The sequence below is a fragment of the Pezoporus flaviventris genome, unplaced genomic scaffold (assembly GCF_033815535.1).
Source record: "Pezoporus flaviventris isolate CSIRO_AGI_PZ_B2104156 unplaced genomic scaffold, CSIRO_AGI_Pfla_v1 ptg000031l, whole genome shotgun sequence".
Taxonomy (NCBI): domain Eukaryota; kingdom Metazoa; phylum Chordata; class Aves; order Psittaciformes; family Psittacidae; genus Pezoporus; species Pezoporus flaviventris.
Genome location: NW_026892579.1, coordinates 49,966,913 through 49,977,001, shown reverse-complemented (window position 1 = coordinate 49,977,001; position 10,089 = coordinate 49,966,913). Strand labels below are relative to the sequence as shown.

Genomic DNA, 10,089 nt, shown 5'->3' with positions numbered 1-10,089 from the left:
CTTTCTGAGTAATCTGGGGCCACATGCTTGTGTGTGGCAAAGAGCTGGGCTTCTGGTGGTCTGGACTTCTCTGCCCTTGCTTGCTGGTTGATTCCCCTCATTATGCAGGGCTAAGCAGACCCTCAAAGCCAGTTTGGTGTGGGTTATGTTTGGCCCAGGATCTGTTAGTCATCTTCCTTTGCCATGTGCAAGTGTGTTTGGAAATGGTCATCACCTTTGGTTGAGCCAAGGCAGAATAACGTTCTTCTCCATTAATTACCCAAGGGATGACAGTGTCTTTAAAGGCCATATGAAATGAAACATGTAGGAAGATACCATTTGTTTTCTGTGGATGAAGACAAAGACCCCCTTGGCTCCTTTGACAGGGATCTCCCATTCTTCCCCAGCTTACCACAGCAGCCGTGCAGGGTTTCACCCTCACCATAGAAAGGTCCCCCTCAGACCAGAGTATTTATTCCCAGGACTTCCCCACCCCAGGGCTGCTCATTCATCTCCCGCAGACAGAGCGGAGCCTGTCACAAGAGCAGATGCAGAGCGGGCAGAGCTCCCCATGAGATCCTTCACCACCAGAGATGATAAACAGATGGGGAAATCTGCTGGGAAATGCACTGACGTAAGAAGTAGGTGAGAGGCTGGAGCACTGTCCCCGGGGAGGTGGAAACATGCTGAGAAAGCTGGATGCAGAGACCAGCGCACAATGGCTCTTTGATTCTCCCAGACAGAGAGCTGCTAATGGACCATTTCCTCTCCCAGCCCTCCCTGCAGGTCGGAGATGTCTTGCCCTTGTGTTATCTCTCGCCCTGACTTCTCTCTGGGATTTCCTCTGACCCCCTTCAGCAAACTGCTGGGCTCCAGTCATCCCGGCCTAGCATCCCTCGTAGCATCCATCTGTCACCAGAGCTGCTATGGCTGGAGGCACTGCTCCGCAGAGGATAATAACCTACCACTGACACACGTGTGCGGAGCATAGCCCCATGGAGGAACCTCAGCATTCCCATCCAGAGGGAGGTGGGCTCAGGCACTTCTCCAGGCCCTGAGTCTGACCTGACAGCCCTCTTTGGAGGGGTTCTAACACCAGGGCTGCACCCCACTTCAGCAGTCCTTCTCAGAAAGACAAAGCAGTCCCTACAATTGCCATCTGTGCAATTACGTGTGTTTTGCACAATATACCTCTTGCTTTCCCTCTGAAAAATAAATGGGAGTGGTCATCTTCCAGGAGAGCGGTGCCTCGCAGAGCAGCACACCCAAGAAATTCATCCCTGCGGCATCTGTGTGCTGAGCTGGTCTTTATTATTAAACTTTAATTACCAGGGATGAATTTTAATAGAGAAACTGTATAATTCCACTTTGCATCCCAGCCCCAAGGCGAGGTCACCAGCATAAGAGTCCCTAATGATGCGGTGAGGGTTTCTTTGGCTAATGAAACAAAAATTCTCACTGGATTTGGAAAAGCAGGAAACAATTTGCCCCAGGGGAAGGGGAGGCAGAAGGCTGCCAGAGATGCAAAGCTGCTGGGAGGCTCTGATGTCCAGACATATATTGCTGTTTGAAATGCTTAATAGTGAGCCACAGTACAAAGCCCTTTCTTTATTCATTTCTCTCCCTAGCACTTCACAGCATGCAATAACTTGGATTTATAAATTAAACATGCTCCTTGTTTTTATGTATCATCTACTTCATACTCTACAGTCCCATAACAGGATTTTTAATTGCCTGTTATAGAATCATGCATCGTCCTTGCAGTCTGGGAGCGTGAGTGTAACGATGAGTTCATTGGCTCATGTCAGTTCTAAATAGTGTATTTAAATCCTCACATTAACACGAGCAAGGAACATGAGCGGGAACATAGGAACATCCAATCGTAATAAAGGAGAATTGGTTTTTGTGTAAAAAAAACTGGGGAAAACCAGACCAGAAAACCAATCAGATTTCTTTTTCTTTCTTATCCACCCCAAAGCAAAAGGCATTGCAGTGTTTTAATTATTGCTGGGCTTATTTTCAATTTATGCATATCCAACAGCTTGAAACAGATTAGAGTCTAAAGAGGCTGAGGCAGGGGGCTAGAAGGCCCACTCCAAGGGTGGCCATACACCCGTGATCTGCTGTTTAAATTGGACCATCCAGCTCCAGCCCCCTGTCTGGCTTCATTCACTGCAAGAGCCGTGGCTGCTCTCCCCTGATCCTGTGCTCAGCAATGTTAAACCCACACAGTGAACACCGTGTGCTGCTCCAGACTCTATACCCCAAAGCAGGTGTGCTGGGGTGAAAAAGGGACAGGAAAAGGCTGCTGGATGGTTAATAGGGATGGAGCAGCTGCCCTACTGCAATTTAATGTGATTTCCTTTTGCAACACTCGAATATCTGCTCTTTGTAAGAGTTGGCTGTATTATAGAGCTTTTATCACAGCTTGTCCTTCCTGACAAAATAAAGTTAAATCCTTTGACCTTTCTACTTTTTCATATCTTATTTTTTTTAATTAATTAACGTCTTTTTCAAAGTGTATCCTAAGTAGGAGACTTAGTGCAGCCGAGAGCTTATCAGCATGGCAGAAAGGCAGCCTCTTCTGGCTTAAACACACAACAGTCCTGTTATTGCATCCTAGAAAGAGATTTGCTGCTTTCTGCTGGTGTTTTCCCAATGACAGATTTCTCATCCCCATCCTTTTGTGATTTGCCATACCTCCTCTCTTTCTTCTGTGCTGACACCTGATAAGAGCTCCCCAGTGGGAGCTGCACATTTGATATCATTCCTCTAAGGGACACAGTTTGTGCTGTTATTTATTGGATTTCATCTTGTTCGATTCAGGCTTTTTCTACAGTTTTTCGAGGTAATTTTGAATTCTTATCCAGTCCCCCTGGGTGCTTGTGTTCGGCACGGGATGCATATTTTAGACATGCATTCCCCAGGCTATCATTCAAGTCAGTAAGTATAAAATATTGAATAGAAGCTCCTTTATGCTCTATCCAGGAGGACACTGCTCAGAATCTCCTCCTTGCCTGGCTGAAAACCATCAGCAGTGACTCCAAGTGTCTTTTATTCAGTTGTTCCTTAATTTAAGAGAACTTGTGAGATGTCAGGTGGGACAATTCCAAAAGCTTTACCTAAATCGCAGCACTTTTCAGCTGCCCAAGAGAGAACCTCAGCTGAGCATTACTTTGGGTTAAACATTTTATTTCTGACAAATTCACCTTCTCTTCTTATCCCCATATTCTCCTCTGGCTTTGTATCAACTGTTTGTTTAATCATTTGTTCTGGAAGTTTTCCAAGGCTCAAAGTTAAGTTTTTAAGGTGTATAATTCCCACTCCTTAAAGAGAGATATTGTTCTTGCCTGTTTCTGCCCCTCAGGTCTTTTCGTAGCTCAGGGTGTCTGGGCGAAGCATCGCAATTGCTTTCTCTGCTCACCTCCACCTCTTTGATTAACATGTAATTTAAGTGATTCAGCTGGTGACAAGGACCCTTTTTAGTGAACACAGCACTGGCCCTTTCTGAGTCATCCATTGGTTACTTTTTCCTCTTTCTTTTCCTTCTGACGTATTTATAGATCTATTGCCTTCCCACCCTTGTTAGCAGAAACTCATTCATGCCTTCTCACATGGTTTTGCAATAGGGCTGTTTTGGCTGCAAATACGTAATGAACTCCCACAGTTCCAGACTCCCTCTGCCCTGGGTTTGCAGCAGGACCACTGGTATTGGGGTCTGTGGTTGTGTTTTCTGTCTTCCTCCCTGCAGGATAAACCTCCCAGTGCCTTTAGGGCTCTCCCCTGCTGTGCCGACGCTCCTGCTTACCCAGGAGCTACACACGGCTTCCCCACGTGTGTTGAAATCAGCCAGTTCGGGTTCAGTGTCCCTCTGCCCTTGCTCTGGCCACTTCCTGTTTGTGAGAAGAATGAATTCTGCCACTCTGTGATCACTGTCCTAGAAATCGCTCTCCACTCCAGTTCCCAGCATCAACTCGTGGTCACAGTCCAGTCTATGTAGTTGTTTGTCCATCTGAGCTGAAACTTTATCCCCGGCAGCCTAGGGACCTGGTGGACTGTCTCTTCCTGTCTTGTTTCCAGTTATTGGTAATTAAAATAACATCTTTCACTCTGACTGTTCATGATAATTGGAAGAACATCTTCTACCTCCTCCTCACATCTCCTGCCATGGCCACATCCCAGGCTCAGCCGCATGTCCTCCCATCATGGCCTTCCTTTCCTCTGCTCTTCCCAGATTACCTCTGTAAGGACATAAGTAGGTTTCTGTGCTGTGAGTTCCTTGTGCATAATGTCACCATTGTGTCTGTGCCTTAGGAATTCACATTGTACTTATTTATTCCCTAGGCTCTTGGGGGATGTTGTAGAGACATTAATAGGTAGATGCTCTGTTGCCTTTTTCTCTTTGTCAGCTCTCCCTTAAACCAGCACAGTAATTTCTCAAAGAAAAGTGGATCCTCCCCCCGTCTCCCATATTTATGTACCTCTGCCCAGGGCAGGTGTTTCTCAGCCACCAGAATCTTCATCCCCAGCCAGAGCTGGCCAGGATGTCTCACACTGCTTGTCCCAATGACTGTGGAGGCTGAAGGTTGAATGCTCTTTGTCAGGGGTGAGGGCCACACACCTCCTGGCTTTGATGCCCCACTGGTGTCCAAGCCCACTGAGCACTCTTCACTTCCATTGCCCTCCGAAGAGCCCTGAGCACCTCCAAACCCCACCAGCACCAGGGTCTGCGGCTCACAGATTTCAACTTCCACCCAAACCAGCAGGTCAAGCCAACCTGCAATGCAAGCAAGAGATCCAGGATGGAGAAGCGGAGTACCTAAAATGAAAATTGGGTTCTGAGATTGGCAGCAAACAGTTCCAGAAAGTGTTATAAGTAACTGTGAGATGCTGCTGCAAATATTGCTGGCTGAAACAAGAGACTTGAGCACCTTTTCTCTGGTTTTGTTCTGCAGTCCAAGATTTTATTTACTGTTCATCACAAAATAGAGCCCTTCCTCCTTCCCCATTTTGTGTTGAACTAACAGTGCTATGTCTCTCCTGCCACTGCAGTATTAGAAAAAACTGGGTCATGCATACAATTCTGCAGAGGGAAACAAAAGGCCATTATGCCCCTGTTGAATCTCATATTTATGGATGCTGTGGCACATTATGGTAATTCTCGCTTGAATCCAGCATTTAATTCATAGCTAATAATTTGGTGGTGGCATTTTTACATGCAGATTTGGAGAGAGATTCATGACACAGTGGACAAGACAGTAAAATATGATTTACACATAAAACTGCTTCCAGACTTTCCAAGACGCCAGATTCCCACCTCCGCTTTGCCTTCTGGCTGTTCACACACTCCCTCATTTTGGAGGGTGCTGTTGATAACTAATTCTTTTCTCTTTCTGTATTCCGTCCCATTTTTAAAAGATACAGTGTGTCTGCATGTGGAACTGAGTGGTTGATGAATTTATTAGATGTGTAACGTTGACATCTGTGCCGTACTCATAGAGGGACAATTTCAGTAAGGTAGTAAATTGTGGAGGTGCAGAAACATGCTTGCATATACTTGTTTATGGGTTATACATGTCAGTTCTATAGATGTTCATGTACAAAGTGGTGAAACTAAACTCAACTTTGGCTTGATGAATAGGCTGAAATCACCAGGAGTGCAAACTGGTATAAATCTATTGGTTTCTGTCATATTTTAATGTTTCTTTGTGCTCCTCTGTACATTTAGCCGAGTATTGTCTCTTATACCTACACGCAGTAGCTCATCGCAGTAGATCAATCTCAGGGCAAAGAGATGAAAATCAAAGCCAAAAAAAAAAAAAACCTAGAAAACCATTTCTGTGTATGTGACTGAGAACAGAAGTGTTCCTGCTCTGCTGAGATCAGGATGTGACACAACAACTCCCCTCCAGCAAGGCCGAAGCAAAGACAGTGATGAAGCAAAACTCACTACCATTATCACCCTGGGATTATCAAGCATAATCCTGCAGGGTGAGATGAGGCCTCAGGGAATAAATGTTGCCTTCCAAGCATGTCTATTCCTGCATGCTGCTGTGTTTCTCTATCAAATCTGGGTTAACATATGGTCTAGGAAAGCAATGCTGCCGACCCCCCTCTAGTTTCCCCAGGCGCACACATAACTCTGCATCATTGCACATCATCTAAACATGAAATATCCGCTGCACTTTTTGTTTGTGTGTTTGGTCTTCAGATAAATGCTAGCTAAAGCTGTGGGTATGCACTTCCCCATAACAACATCTCCCAGTACTGCAGTGCCTATACAGGCCTTACCAAAGAAAGCTCTATTTCTCCTCATTGACACTCCAAATAAATGGTGTGAGTCAAGGCACTGGTAGGACTCGTGGAGTAATTAAGAGCACCAGCATCAGAGCTGACATTGCCCTACAGCATCCTGTTCAGAAGGATTTTAAGCAGCCCAAGCCCTGTGGCCTCAGGTGCAGGGCAGGTTTGCTCCTCATGACCTGGAAAGCAAAACAACAGAACAGCACTGGGAGCAGTAGTTACAGTGTTCCTGCTGCTGGAGAACCGTGGTAAACACATGCAGAATCCCTGCTGCCTCTCATTATACATGGGACTGAGGGATGCAGCCCCTTGGCAGTGCCAATGGGATCACCGGGGAGATGTATGGGGCTGCAGTGAGGGGCTGCAGTGAGGAGCTGCAGGAATGGCCAGCCCCTGCATATCCTACACTGGAGGGGAGAGAACAGTTTGGATCTGCTGCTGATAATAAAACATACCTCATAACAGGGTCATGCTGGCGCTGAAATAAGAATTTTGCCACTCTAATTTACAGGCTTTTTAGGCTTAGGCAAATGACTTGCTTCCCCTGTTCCCAGCCCACTTCTGCCCTGTTCCATCCTTGCTGGTTTTGATCCTACCGTGCTGTAAATGCAAAGAAAGAAAAATGTGAGCTAGAAAAGAGTCAGGGTGAGGCACTCACACATTTCATTTTTATGGGCCTTTCACCATATTTCATCTGTCCTTCATTTAATATACCAGCGACGCTTATATATTCCTTGAAATGCCACCCAGTAAAGAAGACACATGAAGCAATAGCTTGACATAAAGAGTGAGGCATCCTCCAGTGGGACTGACTGGGAACGTGCAAGGCAGCCTGCAGGCACAGGCACCCATCCCTCTGTGCCAATCCATCCCCAGTACCTTCTGGGCTGCGGTGGTGGGGTGCACCAGCTCTGTGCTGCAGATCAAAGTGGCTCCTGCTCTTCAGTTTTGACTTATGTGATCTGGCTGCCACTTGCAAGCAAAGCTGATGTCCGGAAAGCAGTGAACAGTTTTGCATGGAGGTGCTCCCCCACCCTCTCCAGTTCTGCTTTAATGCCTTGAAATTTCTAGGAAGCTGCAGTCAGACAGAGGAGACAATAATAATAACAATAATAATAGTAACCCCCCCCCCCCCCATGGCAGGAGGGTTGGAACTAGATGATCTTAAGGTCCTTTCCAACCCTAACTATTCTATGATTCTGTGATTCTAATAATAATAATACTGCTGAAGGCAGTTAGTGCTTAGATGAAGATAGCTCCTTGAGTCTGGGAAGCACCGTGGGCCAGGCACACCCAGACAACAGGAACCTGGACAGGCTGGTGAATGATTTTATCCTTCAGACACAGAAGCTTTGGGCTAATATCCTTCACTGAGGAAGTGCTGTTTATAGCCTTAAAGTGGATGATAACTGTTCACAGCATGGTCTCTGCTGTGAACAAAACATCTCTGCAATGGTAGCTGACAAGTTCAGTACAGACAGACAGGACAACCCTTCTTATCCCTTATACTGTGTATGGCTTTAGACCTTCCAGAAGCATACATTTGGTCTGGACACAACCCTGGTGCTGTCTAGCTCCGGGCTCAAATCCAGCTCTGGAGCTGACCTGTTTCATGCTCATGGCCAAATCCCTGCCATGGGGATAATCTTGTCTGATGCCAGTCTCCACAGGGAGTGTGGAGGCTTCATTAGTTGATGTTTAGGAAAAGCTTTGAGCAGGAAAAGTGTATTCAGCGTTAAAAATGAATGAGCATCAGTAATGCCAAAAATGTGTGTGATAGAAGGAGAGAAAGACAATATTGGAGAACAAAATGCTCAGAGATCAAAGAGCTGGTCCAGGCAGAGCAACAGCTTTGCTAGTGCCCAGGTTGGGGGCATGGCTGTAGCACTGGCTGTGCCACAGTGTCCTTTGGGGACCAGTGGCCCAACTGGCTTGTCCCACCTTGCCCTGGAACATAAAGCAGTGGAAAACCCTCAGTATTCTCCTGGGGAGTAGCAAGCAAGTACCTTCTTTGGGTACCCAAGCAGGTCAGCATGGAGATCTTACCACAGGGAGCCACAGCTCTCTGGGTTTTCCTTGTGTTTGTGGTGACATTAGGCTTTGCCATCAAGAGATGGGTGTGAAAAGACATGGAAAGAAGGATGTTTCCTACAGCTGAGAACCTGAAGGCAGATGTGGCTGAGGAGGCAAGCCTGGTGACTCACATGGTTTCCCTACTGCTCTTCAGGCTCTCTCTCACACCACAGGGAACCCGCTGGCAACCCAGTCCAGAGCACTCCTCCGTGGAGCTCCTCCTGTCCCTCTGAGGCAGCTCAGCCCTTGTCCAGAGGGGACACACAGGCTCTCTCTGCAACTTCAGCAGAATTCCCAAAAGCTTGGGTGGGAAAGGACCTTATAACCCTTCTCTTCCCAGCCCTCCAGCAAAAAAACAGTTTTGATCTCTTATGTATTACTACTTTGTGTCCCTTGTGATGTGGTTGTGTGCGAGGGAAGGACATGTCCTTTGGTCGCAGCAGCCAGGTGAAGGTATGGCTCTCATGGACACATGCTAAACGTACTCTGTGCCTCGTGCTCCTGGGGAAATGAGGACACTTCCTACTCTCTCCCTGAGGAGCACAGCTGAACCGCTTGCAGTGAAAGTACTGCCAAGCTTCCCAGATGAACCACATGTCACTTCCCACATCTCGGGAGTAGCAGCTCTGACGTGAAGCTAACAAGTGCTGCCAGCATGCCAGGAGCATGCCATTCCAAACCGAATCCTAGCTCTGAGCCCCTTTGAAGCAGTGACTCACCATTACTGTAGAGCGAACTACATGAGACCCAAGGCAATTATAGTTGGGAACAGGAGAAACTTTGGAGCAAATCCTTGGACCCATGTTTCACATGGCACTGGGTCCCACAGCAGCAGGATCTGCAGAAGATTCCGACTGTAGAATCCAAGCAGGATTGAGCACAAGGTGCAGCAGGACAACAAGGTTGTGCTGTAATCAGAATTTCTGCTCAAAAGCAGCTTTCCTGCTAACAGCACTGGGTGCAGCCTTATACAACCATAGCTTTGCCAGCCAGCCCACTCCTTGTCAAAGGGGAGTGGAAGGAAGGGGAAAGGAATGAAAACTGTTTATCATTTCTCAAGTAAGGGAGAGAGATTCAGAGGATGGGCACTGGCCATGGGGCTTCAAAGACACGTCTTCAGGTTTCTTTTTTATGATAAACACCATGTGTGACCCTTGACAGATCATAAACTTATATTCTGTTGGCACATCTAGTTTGATTTCTTGTTTGACACTGAATTATAACATGTAACCAGCTCCTTCTGTTCAGTTCAACAGCTTGTGTTTGACTAAAGCACAGATTTCCCATCTGTTCTTCAGCCTCAGTCCTTTTTGCTGCAACATCACACTGTGAGCTGGTACAGATGATCCCCCTAAACCCCTCAAATTCTTTTTGAGATACATTGAGTCTCCATGCTATAGGCATTGCTTGTGTTCTTTCCCCGCTATATCCCATCGCATGGAGTGCTATTCATCCTACACTGTTGGAAGAGAATCAAGCCCCAGTACAACTGCTCTGTCACTGCAGTTACTGATTATCCCACCAATCCTCCTGCGATCCCCAGCTTTTTACCAGCAATGTTCTTTGGTTTTGCCCTCATCCTAGTGGCAGAGTTGAACAGTGCAGGAATTAGCAGCTCTCTCTCCAGTTCCCAGTTAAGGGAACCAAGTATTCTGTTTTGCTTGGAGCTATCTACACCATTTCAGGCTAACTTGGTGTTGCACAGGTCATTCCTTATGTCAAGCCTGGGTTATC

The 10,089-nt window shown here is 46.7% G+C and overlaps 1 long non-coding RNA gene across 2 annotated transcripts in view; it reads left to right on the top strand.

Annotated features, from left to right (window-relative positions):
* The first annotated feature begins 363 nt into the window (after positions 1-363).
* LOC133273051 (uncharacterized) overlaps positions 364-10,089 on the top strand; it is a 36,069-nt gene continuing 26,343 nt past the window's right edge. Inside the window, exon 1 of one of the 2 annotated variants that reach the window (XR_009744643.1) lies at positions 364-765. This is a non-coding gene — a long non-coding RNA (uncharacterized LOC133273051). The remainder of the gene's footprint in view (positions 766-10,089) is intronic. The other variant, XR_009744642.1, reaches the window with a different exon arrangement.